We start from the raw sequence: 18,798 nt of genomic DNA, 5'->3' as shown, positions 1-18,798 counted from the left end.
GGTCCTGTCACTAAGGCTGGGAGACTGCTGCTCTATGTTGGCCTACTGAGACCAGCCACACTAATTAAGTCAAGACTAAGCATTGGTTCAGTTAATTACACTTTTCTCGCTACACACTTCCCTCTCTCTCTCTCTACTCCTCTCCTTTCCCTCTCCCTCTCCCTCACTCTCTACTTTCTCTCTGTCTCTCTCAACTTCCATTCCTATCCCTCCTCTCTCTGTTTCTCTCTAACTCCCTTCCCATCCCTCTCTCCCTCTCTTCTTTTCCTCTCCATCTCTCTCTCCCTTCCTCTCTTCTTTTCCTCTCCATCTCTCTCTCCTCTTTCTCTATCCCACAGCCCCCTACCATCAGCACCCAGAGCAGTGATGTTGTATTATCATTCCAACTGTGTAGCGCAGAGAAAGGACACATCCCAACACTATTTAGTTAGTGTCTATAAATATGTAATCTCTTTACCACTGTGTTACATTAATGTGTGCAGTAGTAGAATTAGTCTATTAGAGCACGCATACACACATGCATGCACACAGGAGGATAATTAGGAGGGAGAGAGTAGAATAGAGACAGAAAGTGCTTAGTCAAGAAACAGCTGCCAATCTCATATGGGATTAGATATCCCCAAAACACTGTCCATCCTCACACCAGCGGGAAATACTGACTACAGCATTAACAGATTAAACCAGCAGTAGTAACGTTTAAGTGAGTACACAATACACATTTAACAAGGTAACATACCGTATATGCTACAACAAAGCCAAGAATCTATTCTGGCGATTACATAGCCAAGTAAACAAAATGTGTGTCTGTGTTTCTCCAAAACCTCTCTCCCAATGCCTACATTACAATAATGCTGATGTTAAAGGTGTAGACACTAGTAGGTTAGTCCTGGCATTTTAATTTCCGTTGAAATTAAATTAAAAGTATTTAATTTAACCTATCTCCCCAGGGGAAATTAAAAGGTGAAGACACATACTAGTAACTAGGCTTTAACATCATTGTTACTTAGGTGGGGCAAACTGCCCTGCCCAGCTCTTCTATGTTTGAATGTGGTGTGCTGCAAGACCCCCTAGTCCAGCACATCCTAGTCATACATGGCCACGCCCAGACCCTGCAGTTCTGGAGCCAGCACTCACAGCCTGGATACACTGACAGCCGATGTGTAGCAGGGCTCCAGACTTCCTACTGCCAAAGACATGGTCACTGTCACTGAGACGGATTCACACATTGAAACATGTGCAACAACAACAATAGAGGGATTAACACAGCAGTTCTGAAACGAGGGGTTGCGACCCCATGTGGGGTTGCCTGATATGAAAATGGAGTCATGGGAGAATTTCCAAATTCATGAAGAATTTTTTTTATGATATCATCTTTGGCTCTCAAGATCATTCTAATGTGGTCAACCTTAAAAATCTAAATGGAAATTATTTAAATGTAAAAGTTAAAATCCAACCAGAGTGACCTTAGATTGTGGGAAAAGGCCTCACTTAACCGTTGCACTTGAATCATTTGCACGGTGAATGGCTAAGTTCGCAACGCTGTGAAACCACACACTATTGCAGAGACTTTGACATTACCGGCCGCATTTGGTATGGTGAAAACAATGCGTGTGGAGGCAGAGGCACAGAAACTCATGTCAATACCTTTGTCAGATAACACTGCCAAACTAAGAATTGATGCTATAGCTAGCAATCAAGAAGAAACTCTGACTGAACAGCTCAAAAACTCTCCACCTTATGCTCTCTCCAAATGGACGTTAGCTGTGAGGGCCGAGATGCCCATGCATTGACTTTTGTTCGCTACATGTTGGAGGATGCTATTCACGAGAACATATTGTTCTGTCTCACGATTCCCGAGCATGAAATGGCACAGGTCGGCTTTTTCACAGATGAGTCTCCATCTATCATGCGACGGCTGGCAAGCCTCTGCACTCCAGTTCTGAATGTGTCCCCCTCTGCCATATGGACGCCATACACCCACTGAGCTATAATGGATACACCGAGCAACTGGCGGCAAAAGAGCTGAGCGCAGAACTCGGAGATATGCAGCAGGTAACTTCGATTGTAAATTACATGGCGCACCCCTGTTTTGCAAAACTATGTGGAGATATGCGATCAGAGCATGACAATGTTCTATTTCACACCGAGGCTTAATGGTTATCGAGGTGGAGTGTTGGAAAAAAATTAATTGAGAGAGGAACTTTTGTCAATCGCTATGGATGTAAAAAAACAGACTTTGCTGACTTTCTGTGTAATGAAAAGAAAATGTGTCTCCTTGCCTATGTAACTGTTGTATTTTGGAAACTGAACAAACTAAACGCAAGAATGCAGGGGAAATACAAAAATATTCTTCAGATGAGTGACCGAATCAGCAAAATCTATTTGACTTTGATCCTGGCTCAGTTGACATGCCGGTAAATTAAATCGAAAAGCTGATCGAGCTGTCATGTGTCCGAACCCTGAACACAATGCATTCAAGTGTCACTATGGAGGAGTTCCTGACCCAAAGGGAAAACTGCCGTCTCCCTCCGAGCATTAAAACTCATGGTGCGCTGATTCAGTGCTCTCGTCTTCATTAAAAACAAATATAGATCCAGGTTGGATGTGAAAGGAGAGATGACGTGCGCACTGTCGACCATGTCCCCCTGACTTTGAGAAACTCTGACGCGAAATGCATCAAGCACACCCATCTCATTAGTAGTGGTGAGATAAGATAAATTACATCAGACTAATTAGCAATTGACTGTAATGATAAAATAATGATTATCAGAATATTATAATAATGATAATTATATTACTATTTTCAATGATGTTCTAATTTAATCTCTTCAGTTTTTGTTGGAAAGGAAAGGGTCAACTGTCATAGGCGTCGTAAGGAGTGGACCAAAATGCAGTGGGTAAAGTGCTCATCTTCTTATTTTATTAAAGGAAAAACACTTAAACAAAACAAACGACGAAAACAGTCCAGTAAGGTGCACAGACTATACTAGAAACAACCACCCACAAAACACAAGAGAAAACAAACCCAACTAAATATGGCCTCCAATTAGAGACAACGACAACCAGCTGCCTCTAATTGGAGGTCATTGCCAAAAATCCAACATAGAAATAGAAAACTAGATAGACACATAGAAATAGAAAATATAGAACATAAACCAAAAACACCGAACCCCACAAAACAAATACCCCCTGCCACATCCTGACCAAACTACAATAACAAATAACCCCTTTTACTGGTCAGGACGTGACATTAACACTGAAGTAAAAAAAAGATCCAATCAAAATGTTTCTTTGCTGGTCTCTGGGGAGATAAATCTAGCTAGCTGAGTCAGCTATTGGCTAGGCCATCAGAAGCTAGATAAGGGATCTGCCATTCAACTGTTTCAGGGAAAAATTGTGGAGTGATAGTGGAATTAACCAATCACATTTTGACTTAATGCGTGGGACCGCTCGTACATTTTTTTTTAATGGAAACTTCTGTCTTCTTGAAGGCCACTGCGCAATAGTGAGCTGTAGTTTTTCCACGGTCTAGCTAGCTAGCTTTTGTTGTCGGCTAGTTTGCAGCAGCTGCAGCAGGTGTTATCAAAGAGGATGGTGATGCTAATTTGTTAGAATCTCCCTTTTCAAGAATACATTTCAACAAGAAGTTCAACTCATCTGGTGAGTGGAGCTGTGTTTTTTCTTTTCTGATGTTAGCCATCTCATTGAAAATAAGTTCTGTGTTAAACATTGTTTCATTTAAAGTGGAACTGACAGCACTTTAGCAACATGAAATCTTATTAAAATCTGTTAATATACTGTAAGCATGTGCTTTATAAAGAGTGCCATGTTGGGTCGAAGGATTGGAATACGTTCTAAAGTTAAATCATGTTAGTCACATTACACCTAATCTCGTTCCCAGATACTTCCGCCCCAAATGTCCAGAAGGTCTGGTGGAACAATGTATCAAACATTAGTTAGGGTCAGGTTTAAAATCACATTTTAAGAAGATAAAATGGGAAATGGGCAGGGTTTAGCTGTAAGTATTACTTTTTTACAGTGTTAACTAATAAAAAAGTAAAGGCCTCACCAATGTTATTTGCTGTGCGTGACTGCACTTTAGAGTGTGAGTCATCCTGCAGCACATCATTTGGGGGAGGTCAGGTCCAATATTGACTATGCACCCGAGAGGGAAAGAAGTTGGGCATTCCTAGAAATGTTATATAATACATCAAATTTAGCAGACACTTTTATCCAAAGCGACTTACAGTCATGTGTGAATATTCTGTACGTATGGGTAGACCCAGGAATCGAACCCACCATCCTACCAAGATGCATGACAGTGTTATAAATGCTTGGTGATGGCTCAATTTACTATGATTTATTAGGCCTTTATTAAGAAGTGCTTATGCCACCCTTTATAAAGCACAGGTTTATGACATATTTAACATAGTGCGTTATGTCACATTTGCCATTGGTTATGTCACACAATTATGACACATTTATGAACCCTTTATAAAGCATGACGTGGTTATAGATGATTTGTAACACATTTATATAGTTTTTATGAAGGCTTTATGAGGATTTTTGAAGCCTTTATAAGCTGCACATCATTTAAAACAGGATCCAAAAAAGGTAGTGGCGTGGATCAGGAAACCAGTCAGTGTCTGGTGTAACCACCATTTCCCTTATGCAGCGCGACACATCTCCTTTGCATAGAGTTGATCAGGCTGTTAATTGTGGCCGGTGGAATGTTGTCCCACTCATTTTCAACGGCGGTGTGAAGTTGCTGGATTTTGGCGGGAACTGGAACATGCTGTCCTGCACGTCGATTATGCAGGCCATGGAAGAACTGGGACATTTTCAGCTTCCAGGAATTGTGTAGAGATCCTTGCAACATGGGGCCAAGCATTATCAGGCTGAAACATGAGTTGATGGTCGGGGGGTGAATGACACGACAATGGGCCTCGGAATCTCGTCACGGTACCTTTTTGTATTCAAACTGCCATCGATAAAATGCAATTGTGTTTATCCATAGCTTATGCCTGCCCATAGCATAAACCCACCGCCACCATGGGGCATTCTGTTCACAACATTGACATCAGCAAACTGCTCACCCACACAATGCCATACATGCTCTGACATCTGCCCGGTACAGGTGAAACTAGGATTCATCCTTGAAGAGCACCCTTCTCCAGCGTGCCAGTGGCAATCGAAGGTGAGCATTTGATTACTGCAGTAGGTTACGACGCCAAACTGCATTCAGGTAAAGACCCTAGTGAAGATGATGAGCATGCAGATGAGCTTCCCTGAGATGGTTTCTGACAGTTTGTGCAGAAATTCTTTGGTTGTGCAAACCCAGAGTTTCATCAGCTGTCCGGGTGGACCATCCCGCAGGTGAAGAAGCTGGATGTAGAGGTCCTTGGGCTGGCGTGGTTACACATGGTCTGCGGTTGTAAGGCTGTTTAGGAATGCTGCCAAATTCTCTAAAACAACGTTGGAGGTGGCTTATGGTTGAGAAATGAGCATTCAATTCTCTGAAGTCAGCATGCCAATTGCACGCTCCCTAAAAACTGGATGCAAGATTAACCATTCATGATATCAAAATGATAGTTTTAACCATGTTTTGAGGCTATTAGTGGGTTGCACCTTCATCACTCGGTCACACCACGCCATTGTTATAAGGGTTCTCTAGATGCTCTCAGCCATACTGACTCCCAAAAGTCGAGTGGTGCTCAGTCATTCTTAACGGGGGCTACTGATTCGAAATTCGATGACATTGCTGAAGTAGGCAAATCATTTGTAAGAAAAGACTTTGGCATTATGATGTCATCAAATGTACTTTATCCAGGTGGCAATGATTTCATAGCTAGCAAAGCTCGTAAAAAAAAACCAACCAAAGCTAAAGTTGGAGCACCACATTTTTGCAAGCTTCCCTCACTCTTAGCTTGTTCCCTCACTCTTAGCCTTCCCTGTAGCTCAGTTGGTAGAGCATGGTGTTTGCAACACCAGGGTTGTGGGTTTGATTCCCACGGGGGGCCAGCACAGGAAAAAAAAAAAAGAGATGTATGAAATGTATGCATTCACTACTGTAAGTCGCTCTGGATAAGAGCGTCTGCTAAATGACTAAAATGTAAAAAAAATGTAAAAAATGTTATACTACATCTAATATCAATCTGACGAGATCACAATGACAAAAGGTTTTCATACTAATTTCATACTACTTTTGAAATGTCATTGTTTCCAAGCCACTATATAGCACTTTAGACTAAATCTTCAACAGCGCCATGTGAGAATGCATTGATTAGAACGTTCAGTCGGGCACCAAGAGAACTCAAGAGAACTTTCATAACAATATCGTGACGCAAGATGAAACCCATGAAGTGTTTCTTTACAATTATATTGTTTGCAAAGTAAAACAAGCTTATATTTTGGCTTCTGTTGGGGTATGACAGTTGAACTAAGATCATGAGGCATTTATACTTTTTATTCTATAAGAATCCATGGGTATATATGAAAACGTCCCAATAATATATGTAACAACCATAGATTGCCCCTTTCAATTATTATTGTACCAGTCTACACTGTGCTGAGAGAATCTGTGATAGGCCTATTACTTTTGGAACAGCAGGGATTTTTGTAGCTACATTATTTGTCATTATTTTGTACGTGTGTCTAAGGTGGAGCAAGGGTGACAAAATAAAATAATAAATTAAGAAATAGTAAATGTACACATGTGACCGGCCACTGGAGGGCATCATAGGGAAGGAAATAGTTTTGTATATGACAAAAAGCCAGATACCATCATGAATGTACATCTTGAAAATATGCCCGAACTGAGCCCACCTTCACCGCAATAGAAAACCAATAGAAAAACAACTTGTATGTGGCATAAATAATGTCTTTGCCTGTTCACGCATTTTGTTTTGTCTATTCAAGTTTGTTCATTATTTCAACATTTTTTTTATTAGTAGTAGGAAATACAGAATGTCATTGACTTTCTCAAAAGGTAGGCATCTCAAGTCACAAATACAATAGTTAATAAATAATGTTATGTAAAAAGGTGTCAGTAAATCATGACACAATACAAACATAATCAAAATAAAATGCAATTTCCTGGCACAGCAGGTAGGGAAAATGGATACCTAGTTAGTTGAGAGAGGTGCGGGGGCTGACGTCCACGGCACAGCTGTTGGGCATTAACTACCTTGCTCAAGGGCAGATGACAGATTTTTCCATCTTGCCGGCTCAGGGATTTGAACCAGCGATCTATCGGTTACTGGCCTAACACTCTTAATCGCCCAAATCTGCAACCTCCTGTGTCAACCTAATTTAGGAATTTAACAAACATTTCAACATACATTTGCTAGGTACGTAATGATTCACCGATAAGCATCGGTCCCTGATTCAATTTTTTTAAAGACAACTACATCGGTCCGGGGACCCCAAACTGATCCAAATGTAACATGCATGGGTCATGTTACATTTGATAGCCTCCCTTATGGCTCAACTCATGTGCCTACGTAGAACATACACCATAGACACACACAAACACCACACACACACACACACATGCTCAGACAGATCCAGCTCAGAGAGGTCCAGCTCATGAGCTCCATCAGCAGCACATTTTAATTTAGAATGGAAAAAGAAATGTGTTTATTCAACAAATTTAATGCATCGAATCGCATTGAACCTAATTGATTCATTCTCTAATCAAACCGAATCACAACTAAGATGTATTGTTCCTGTATTGTATCGGAGCTCATGATAGATACGTACCGAAACGTCTTGAAAGGGTGAGATGCACATCCCTACCATTTTCATTTAATGATAATGGAACAATATCATGGTTCTGTCTGTCATTAGTTATAGCAACGATTGTTGCTCCTAATTGATTGCATTTTTGTTTAACACTGAGGTTTCTAACATAGTTTATTTATGTTATACTGATTAACATTTTCTGCTTCTATAATTCACTCTGTCCCATTTTTAGTGGGCACTGAAGACAGAATATCCTGTTAAAGTATGTCACATATATTGGGAATGCATTCTGATGATTTTCAATCTTTTGGGGTAATGTATCAGTGTCATTGTTTGCTGAATCAGCAACGTGGGTCGCTCTCTGGGTCACACACCAACCACCATCCTGACCCCTAACACATCTCCACCAGAAACTAGATACATGTTTGTTTCTTCTGCCTTTTGAAATTTGTACTGTGCATAGGTATGCTATGTGACTGAACAGATATTAACGCATATGAAACTGAATCACTAAATATTAGAGCCGTCAAACAAATAATTAATCGCATGATTTTCTGTACGTAATTGCGATTAATCTCGATTTTTTAATTTGCTCAAATTTGGCCCTAAAGAAATATTTTCTCATTTAAAAAGCAGTGCATTCAGTTACAGCAATACTATGATTTGATTGTAAGGGAAGGAAACAAAAAAGGAGCTCTATCAGAATGTTTATAATTGCATTTTCACCATAAACAACAAGTCACTGTAACACTATCACTGTAACAGAATGCCCAGTCATATTCATATAATCTCAGACATAAATTACTGCAGTTTAAGACCATCCAGAGAACATACTATATGCCAGTTCAACTGAATATCATGCACTCAGAAATTGTAAAGCACATAAGGCGACATATTTGCATATGTTGTGGTCTTGTGAAGGCTGGCTGAATTCTGGCAAAGAGCATGTTCTTTTATTTCAGCATGTCTACATATTCTCCCATCTCTCTGTTTTTGTTTGCTTGCAAATATTGATACTGGAGACTGTTATCAGAAGAAACTGTTAATGTAGCATTTATAGCTAAAAAATGCATTGCCATTAATTGGAAGGACTGGTGCACTTCACAAAATAGATGGCTTCATGAGGAAGGAAAATTATGTGGATATATTGAAGCAACATCTCAAGACATCAAATCAATCATGTTTCTAGTCTATTGCATAGTTACAATGTGTAATCATTGATGTCCCAGGAGCAGGAGTGGTAAACACTGTTGAAGTATATAATTGTGTATAATATTGTGTTCCGGAACTCCAATTTGAGCAGCAGCAGCTGAAAAATGAGCTCCTACAAATATTGAAATTTACATGGTTTTTAGAGTGAAGTACATCGGAAAAAAGCAAAAGAAAACTGCAAGACTGAATAGGAGAAAAAACAAGCAACAAACAAAGAATATAGGCTTTTGAAAAATAACTATTTTTCATAAAATTGTAGTTATCTTAGCAAGCTGAATTGTTTACCAGTTGATAAGCAGTTGCTAGGGACTCTTTTGGAAGAAGCTAGCTAGCTAACGAAGAACAACAAAGAATATCTAGTTAACAGAAGAAAAGAAAGAGAAAATCAGGACAGAAGAAAAAGGATATCAAAGTGAAACAGTTCTCTAAAGACACAGGAGACAATAATACAAGAAACAACACTTCTGTAGCTTGTCAACTAAGTGTCTGTCTATCCCTGTTCTCTCCTCTCTGCACAGGCCATACAAACGCTTCACACCGCGTGGCCGCTGCCACTCTAAACTGGTGGTCCCAGCGCGCACGACCCACGTGGAGTTCCAGGTCTCCGGCAGCCTCTGGAACTGCCGGTCTGCAGCCAACAAGGCTGAGTTCATCTCAGCCTATGCTACCCTCCAGTCCCTAGACTTCCTGGCGCTGACGGAAACATGGATTACCACAGATAACACTGCTACTCCTACTGCTCTCTCTTCGTCTGCCCACGTGTTCTCGCATACCCCTAGAGCATCGAGCCAGCGGGGTGGTGGCACTGGAATCTTCATCTCTCCCAAGTGGACATTCTCTCTTTCTCCCCTGACCCATCTGTCTATCTCCTCATTTGAATTCCATGCTGTCACAGTTACCAGCCCTTTCAAGCTTAACATCCTTATCATTTATCGCCCTCCAGGTTCCCTTGGAGAGTTCATCAATGAGCTTGAAGCCTTGATAAGTTCCTTTCCTGAGGATGGCTCACCTCTCACAGTTCTGGGTGACTTTAACCTCCCCACGTCTACCTTTGACTCATTCCTCTCTGCCTCCTTCTTTCCACTCCTCTCCTCTTTTGACCTCACCCTCTCACCTTCCCCCCCTACTCACAAGGCAGGCAATACGCTTGACCTCATCTTTACTAGATGCTGTTCTTCCACTAATCTCATTGCAACTCCCCTCCAAATCTCCGACCACTACCTTGTATCCTTTTCCCTCTTGCTCTCATCCAACACTTCTCACTCTGCCCCTACTCGGATGGTATTGCGCCGTCCCAACCTTCGCTCTCTCTCTCCCGCTACTCTCTCCTCTTCCATCCTATCATCTCTTCCCTCTGCTCAAACCTTCTCCAACCTATCTCCTGATTCTGCCTCCTCAACCCTCCTCTCCTCCCTTTCTGCATCCTTTGATTTTCTCTGTCCCCTATCCTCCAGGCCGGCTCGGTCCTCCCCTCCTGCTCCGTGGCTCGACGACTCACTACGAGCTCACAGAACAAGGCTCCGGGCAGCCGAGCGGAAATGGAGGAAAACTCGCCTCCCTGCGGACCTGGCATCCTTTCACTCACTCCTCTCTACATTCTCCTCTTCTGTCTCTGCTGCTAAAGCCACTTTCTACCACTCTAAATTCCAAGCATCTGCCTCTAACCCTAGGAAGCTCTTTGCTACCTTCTCCTCCCTCCTGAATCCTCCTCCCCCTCCCCCCCCCCTCCTCCCTCTCTGCGGATGACTTCGTCAACCATTTTGAAAAGAAGGTTGACGATATCCGATCCTCGTTTGCTAAGTCAAACGACACCGCTGGTCCTGCTCACACTGCCCTACCCTGTGCTTTGACCTTTTTCTTCCCTCTCTCTCCAGATGAAATCTCGCGTCTTGTGACGGCCGGCCGCCCAACAACCTGCCCACTGGACCCTATCCCCGGCGCGGCCCACGCTTGGATTGCGTCCTACCTGACAGGTCGCTCCTACCAGGTGGCGTGGCGAGAATCTGTCTCCGCACCATGCGCTCTCACCACTGGTGTCCCCCAGGGCTCTGTTCTAGGCCCTCTCCTATTCTCGCTATACACCAAGTCACTTGGCTCTCTCATATCCTCACATGGTCTCTCCTATCATTGCTATGCAGACGACACACAATTAATCTTCTCCTTTCCCCCTTCTGATAACCAGGCGGCGAATTGCATCTCTGCATGTCTGTCAGACATATCAGTGTGGATGACGGATCACCAGCTCAAGCTGAACCTCGGCAAGACGGAGCTGCTCTTCCTCCCGGGGAAGGACTGCCCGTTCCATGATCTCGCCATCACGGTTGACAACTCCCTTGTGTCCTCCTCCCAGAGTGCTAAGAACCTTGGCGTGATCCTGGACAACACCCTGTCGTTCTCCACTAACATCAAGGCGGTGACCCGATCCTGTAGGTTCATGCTCTACAACATTCGCAGAGTACGACCCTGCCTCACACAGGAAGCGGCGCAGGTCCTAATCCAGGCACTTGTCATCTCCCGTCTGGATTACTGCAACTCGCTGTTGGCTGGGCTCCCTGCCTGTGCCATTAAACCCCTACAACTCATCCAGAACGCCGCAGCCCGTCTGGTGTTCAACCTTCCCAAGTTCTCTCACGTCACCCCGCTCCTCCGCTCTCTCCACTGGCTTCCAGTTGAAGCTCGCATCCGCTACAAGACCATGGTGATTGCCTACGGAGCTTTGAAGGGAACGGCACCTCCATACCTTCAGGCTCTGATCAGGCCCTACACCCAAACAAGGGCACTGCGTTCATCCACCACTGGCCTGCTGGCCCCCCTACCTCTGAGGAAGCACAGTTCCCGCTCAGCCCAGTCAAAACTGTTCGCTGCTCTGGCACCCCAATGGTGGAACAAGCTCCCTCACGACGCCAGGACAGCGGAGTCAATCACCACCTTCCAGAGACACCTGAAACCCCACCTCTTTAAGGAATACCTAGGATAGGATAAAGTAATCCTTCTAACCCCCCCCCCCCCTTAAAAGATTTAGATGCACTATTGTAAAGTGGTTGTTCCACTGGATATCATAAGGTGAATGCACCATTTTGTAAGTCGCTCTGGATAAGAGCGTCTGCTAAATGACTTAAATGTAAATGTAAATGTAATAATTGTAATACATACATGCAGACACCGCATCATTCAAATAATGGAGTTTGATATTGTAGTAACTTGACAAGGAATGCCCACACGCATTTCGATATTACTTTCCTTTACTTTCAACCCAAACCTAAAGGTGTATTGCCAGGTACAAACGGTACAAATATAACATAACTATATAGCCCACTCAGCCGGTGGTAGAATCACATTGCACAGAACTCACTCTTGGTGATGACATCATCAAAGGGGAAAGGTCACGGTTAATGCCAATAATAACCATGTAATTATTTATATAGTGTCCACACTATAACACTTCTCCCCCCTCAATTTAAATCCTCCCCTGTAAGGAAAACATAAGGTTAACAAGTACACCACATTAGTGTTTTCTTCTCTTTACTACACCACACTGTATAACTTCTGCTGGTGTTACCGTAAATGTAACCAAAACAACAACAATAAAATGACAGTCCTTATTTCTTTTCAACTAGGTCTGCTGCTCCAAACAAACACTAACACCACGAGTCTCTCAGTCTCAACTACAGAGTTAGTCTTTCAGGAGGCTTGTGACTACGCTGTGATCTGCGCAGTACTCCTGGTGTGCTACGAGACACGGGTAAGGCGTGTCCCAGTGGAGCTGGGTCTGAGGGCACAGGAGCAGGTTGGGTGTTTGTGAGAGAATGTCCATCACCCTCTGCTGGAACCACTGAATGCCCCTGTTCCTCAGATGCTGTTTCCTGTGGGATTTCAACTTGTATACTACCACCCACAGCTGTTCCGTCTGAAAACATGGTCTTGTCTTTGTCATAGCGCAGGCGGAGATGGTCCTGGTGTCTGCGCATGACTCGACCATCAGTCAGTTTGACCACAAAGGAGACGGGACCACTCTGACTCAGAATGATACCTGGCAACCAGCGTTGGCTGCTTGTGAAGTTGCGGATGTAGACAGTGTCATTGGGTTTTAACTGTCTCTCCCTTGCGTGGTGGTGATGTCTCTCTTTTTGTTTCTCCTGCTTCCGTTCCACTCGTGCTCTGATGTTCGGACGCAGTAGATCCAGGTGAGCTTTTGGCCTTCTGCCCATTAACATCACCGCTGGAGCCTGTCCTGTTGTTGTTTGTGGCGTGATGCGGTACTGGAACAAGAACCGAGAGAGCTTAGTTGTGATGGTTCCCCCAGTCATCCTTTTGAGCCCCTCTTTCAGTGTCTGCACAGCCCGCTCCGCTAAGCCATTTGAGGCCGGGTGAAACGGGGCGCTGCGGACATGGCGGATCCCGTTTCTCCGCATGAATTCTTGGAACAAGTCACAGGTAAACGTTGTTGCGTTGTCAGACACCAGAGAGTCCGGCAGACCATGGGTTGAAAACACCTGCCGAAGCTTTTCGATGGTTGTCGTCGCTGTGATGTTGCTCATGATGTGCGCCTCCAGCCACTTGGAGTGTGCGTCCACCATGACAAGGAACATGTGACCCATGAAAGGGCCTGCAAAATCTATATGCAGCCTAGACCATGGGTGGTCAGGCCACTCCCACAGATGTAGTGGCGCCATCTTCTGGTTGATCTGGCACTCAGAACATGATTTAACTTTGTCTTCTACCTCCTGATCCATGTTAGGCCACCAGATGTAAGATCTGGCTAAACTTTTCATCCGGGAGGCACCCGGGTGAGCCTCATGGACCTCATCCATGACTTGTGCACGGCCAGGGGGTGGAACAACCACTCTGGACCCCCAGAGTATGCAGCCATCCTGCACACTCAGCTCAGTTTTGCGCTTTGCATAAGGTCTTAGTCCATCATCCTCTATGACAGGAGGCCAACCCTGCATCAGGAATCTTTTCACTTGGGACAGGATAGGATCCCGGTCTGTCCACTGTTTGATCTGTTTGGCATTCACAGGTGAGTTTGACAATCTCTCCATTAGGAAAATTGTCTCGGGAGGCACCACAGTTGTGGCAGGCATCTCTGGTAGCGGGAGACGGCTGAGCGAGTCTGCATTTGCATTGTCCTTCCCCGCTCTATACACTATCGTGTACTGGTAAGCCGACAGTGTCAGGGCCCAGCGCTGTAACCTTGCTGAAGCCATGGGCGGAATGCATCTTGATTCACTAAAAAGGCTCATCAGTGGTTTGTGGTCAGTGCATATGGTGAAGTGACGACCGTAGAGGTACTAATGGAAGCGTTTTACAGCAAAGACTATGGCCAGACCTTCCTTGTCTAACTGTGAATAACCCTTCTCAGCACTCGTCAGCGTACGTGATGCGAATCCAATGGATCTCTCTGACCCGTCCTCCATCTGATGAGAGAGTACTGCCCCGACGCCATAGGGTGAGGCGTCACATGACAGGATGATCTCTTTGTCTTGGTCAAAATGAACCAGAAGTTGTGCTGATTGTAGTAGTGCTTTCACTTCCTTGAAAGCTTTCTCTTGGGCTGGCCCCCACTTTCATTTACAGTCTTTGTGGAGCAACTGATAAAGTGGAGCCAACACTGTTGACAGCTCCGGGAGGAACTTACCATAGTAGTTCACCATGCCCAGGAACGACCTGAGCTCTGACCCATTCTTGGGGTTTGGAGCATCCTTGATTGCCCTGACTTTGTCCTCCACAGGACACAGACCCTGCGCTGTGATCTTGTGACCTAGGCATGTCACACTCTGTGCTTGGAATGTGCACTTGCTACGCTTCAGGCGCAGCCCTGCCTCAGAGAATCTCTTTAACCTCTTGGGGCTAGGTGGGACGCTAGCGTGCCACCCGTGGTGCACTCCATCAACAGCAGGTGCATTTCAAGTGCGGCAAATTTGAATCCAAATAAATGTCAAAATTCTAATTTTTCAAAAATACAACTATGTTACACCATTTGAAAGATAAACATCTCCTTAATCTAACCACGTTTTACGATTTCAAAAAGGTTTTACGGCGAAAGCATAAATTTAGAGTATGTTAGGACAGTACATTTACAAGAGTTGTGTGTAATGTTTTGTCAAGTCAAAGACAGGGTCACCAAAACCATAAAACCACCTAAAATGATGCACTAACCTTTTACAATCTCCATCAGATGACACTCCTAGGACATTATGTTAGACAATGCATGCATTTTTAGTTCTATCAAGTTCATATTTATATCCAAAAACAGCGTTTTACTATGGCATTGATGTTGAGGAAATCGTTTCCCTCCAATAACCGGCAGTCAAGTCAGCGTCAGAAATTAAATAATTAAAATTAGAAAACATTGGTAAAATATTATATTGTCATTTAAAGAATTATAGATTTACATCTCTTGAACGCAATCAACTTGCCAGATTTAAAAATAACCTTACTGGGAAATCACACTTTGCAATAATCTGAGCACTGCGCCCAGAAAAATACGCGTTGCGATACAGACTAGACGTCATGTTGGGGAGATCTAAAATCGAAAATACTATGTAAATAATCCATTACCTTTGATTCTCTTCATCAGATGTCACTTCCAGGTATCACAGGTCCATAACGAATGTAGTTTTGTTCAAAAAAGCTCATCATTTATGTCCAAAAATCTCCGTCTCGTTAGCACATGATGTAAGCCAGCCGGACTTCTCGTCATGAACGAGGGGAAAAAATATATTTCCGTTCGTTCAAACATGTCAAACGTTGTATAGCATAAATCATTAGGGCCTTTTTTAACCAGAACATGAATAATATTCAAGGTGGACGAATGCATACTCTTTTATAACGTATTGGAACGAGGGTACCCAACATGAACTAGCGCGCCAGGTGTCTAATGGGACATCACCGTTCCATGGCTCTTGTTCGGTCAGATCTCCCTCCAGAAGACTCAAAACACTTTGTAAAGGCTGGTGACATCTAGTGGAAGCAATAGGAAGTGCCAAAATATTCCTAAACCCCTGTGTTTTTCAATGGGATAGGTTTAAAGTCAATACAACACATCAGGTATCCACTTCCTGTCAGAAAATGTCTCAGGGTTTTGCCTGCCAAATGAGTTCTGTTATACTCACAGACACCATTCAAACAGTTTTGGAAACTTTAGAGTGTTTTCTATCCATATATAATAAGTATATGCATATTCTAGTTACTGGGTAGGATTAGTAACCAGATTAAATCGGGTACATTTTTTTTATCCAGACGTGCAAATGCTGCCCCCTAGACCCAACAGGTTAACACCTGGTCCAGATGGTGGAGGTGCTCCTCCTCCGTCTCCCCTGTAACCAGGATGTCATCCAGGTACACTGCTACATGAGGGATCCCCTGCAGCAGATTGTCCATTGTCCTCTGGAAAATGGCTGAGCTGGACGCCACTCCGAAAACCAAGCGGTTGTACCTGAACAAGCCTTTGTGCGTGTTCACTGTGACATACTCTTTTGAGTCCTCGTCCAGGAGGAGCTGTTGGTAGGCGTGACTCATGTCAAGCTTTGAGAACGTCTTGCCTCCTGCCAGTGTCGCGAACAAGTCCTCCACCCGTGGCAGCGGGTAAGTGTCTAGCTTAGAGGCCCTGTTGATGGTGAGTTTGTAGTCCCCACATATACGCACCGTGCCATCACTTTTTAGAACGGGAACGATAGGAGCTGCCCAGCGGGAGAACTTGAACGGGTGTAATGACGTTTGCTTCCTGCAGCCGCTCCAACTCATCTTCCACTTTCTTTTTCATGGCGTAAGGCACTGTCCTGGGCTTAAAAAAGCGAGGCTCGGCCTGAGGATCCACGAACAGCTTAACTGCAGTGCCCTGCAGTGTGCCCAGTTCATCTTTGAAAATCTCAGGGTATTTTTGAATGACATCCTCAGTCACTCGGGTGTGTTTTATCTCACCCCAGCTCAGTTGTATTTTGTTTAGCCAGTCACGCCCTAGTAAACTAGGCCCATTCCCTTTCACCACCAGGAGCCGTGCTCTCGCTTCCTGGCTGTTGTATGCAATGTCCACCTCTAGAGCCCCCAGCAATGGTATGGTTTCCCCGGTGTACGTACGCAGTCTGATCCCTGCCGGTGTGAGGGCAGAAACCTGTCTTGAGCCCCATTTTTGTTTGTAGGTCTCCTCACTTATGACAGAGGCAGAGGCCCCCGTGTCAACCTCCATCCTCATCTGCTTTCCATCTACCTCCACTGTAGCATAGATAGGCTCTGCGCGCGGCTCCCTCACATTAAACATGTTGTAGGAACAATGCTCTTCCTCCTCCTCTGTGCTCTCTAGGTGGTGCGCTGCTGACTGAGGCTTTGGTGCTATGAACTTGCCCAGCCAGTCCGCCCACCCTCTGGCTTGCTCCTAGGACCCCTGCATTTTTTTGCTAAATGTCTCTTTTTGTTGCAATTGTGACAGACAGTCTCCATGAACTTACAGTTGTTACCATAATGTGTCCCTCCACATCTGAAACATTCCACTGCTTTTCCCCTTTTTCCTGCCACCTCTTTTGTCACCTGATGCACTGCACAACTTTCACTGTTGGCCTTTTGAATATTTTTCACATTACTAGCAGCCATCTCCATCCCTTGAGATAGTTCCAATGCCCTCTTGAAAGTCAGTGTGGCTTCCCCCAGCAACCGGCACTGTATGCTGTCCTCATTAATGCCACAGACTAATCTGTCACGGAGCATGTCCTCTAACATAGCCCCAAACTCACAATGTTCAGAGAGTTCACGTAATTCAGCAACAAAGTTAGCAACAGACTGACCTGTTTTCCCGAAAATGGCAGTTAAACTTGAACCTCTGGACAATCACTGACGGCTTTGGATTGTGGTGAGTCTGAACGAGAGCAACTAGATCCCCAAAAGGAATTTCTCCCGGTCTCCGTGGTGTAGCCAAATTCCTCATTAGCTTGTAGGTTTTAGCCCCACACACACTCACGAGAATAGAGCGCTGTTTAGCCTCATCTATGATTCCATTTGCCAAGAAAAAGTGTCCCAACCTTTCCACATATTCCGTCCAGTCTTCGTTCTCTTCCACAAACTCAGTGATAGTCCCAAACATTGCCATTATAACGCCAACTTGTCCTTGATCCTCGTTAGCGATTTGCACTTGCTGCTGATTGTCCCCGTCGGCGTTTCCGTCGCTCATTAAGCTAGCTAGCTAACTCGCCCTGTACAAGTTGATAAAGTTTTATCCTCGTCGCCAAAAAGGTGTAGTAACTTGACAAGGAATGCCCACACGCATTTCAATATTACTTTCCTTTACTTTCAACCCAAACCTAAAGGTGTATTGCCAGGTACAAACGGTACAAATATAACATAACTATATAGCCCACTCAGCCGGTGGTAGAATCACATTGCACAGAACTCACTCTTGGTGATGACATCATCAAAGGGGAAAGGTCACGGTTAATGCCAATAATAACCATGTCATTATTTATATAGTGTCCACACTATAACAGATATGACTGAAAAATAATGTCTCAGAGATTCATACCTGAACCACACCTTTATTTGCCAAGGAAGAGTACATGATCAGTGAATATATTCAATGTACAGGCTTTAATGTGGGAATCTCATGCATGGTAAAAGCTACAGTACATATGTATATAGGACTTGCATCCTTGGCACAATAAAGTTATTATATTCTACTCTATTCATAGGCTTCATTAATGACATTCAGACTTGATGTTGATACAACAACTATGATAGCTGAGGTTCATAGATTGGTATGAATATTAGTTCAGAACCTAACGTTTTAGGGTCCATACACAGATTGGCTACATACTGTAGCTAGCTACACATCCATAGGCATACAGTTAATTTTAT

At 44.0% G+C, this 18,798-nt stretch overlaps 1 pseudogene; it reads right to left on the bottom strand.

Moving 5' to 3' along the window:
• Window positions 1–17,286: 17,286 nt before the first annotated feature.
• On the bottom strand, window positions 17,287–18,037 carry LOC145860372 (uncharacterized; annotated as a pseudogene).
• Between the last annotated feature and the right edge of the window lie 761 nt (window positions 18,038–18,798).

The sequence above is a fragment of the Salmo salar genome, chromosome 01 (assembly GCF_965601325.2).
Source record: "Salmo salar chromosome 01, fSalSal1, whole genome shotgun sequence".
NCBI lineage: Eukaryota > Metazoa > Chordata > Actinopteri > Salmoniformes > Salmonidae > Salmo > Salmo salar.
This window is presented reverse-complemented; position numbering and strand designations above follow the sequence as displayed.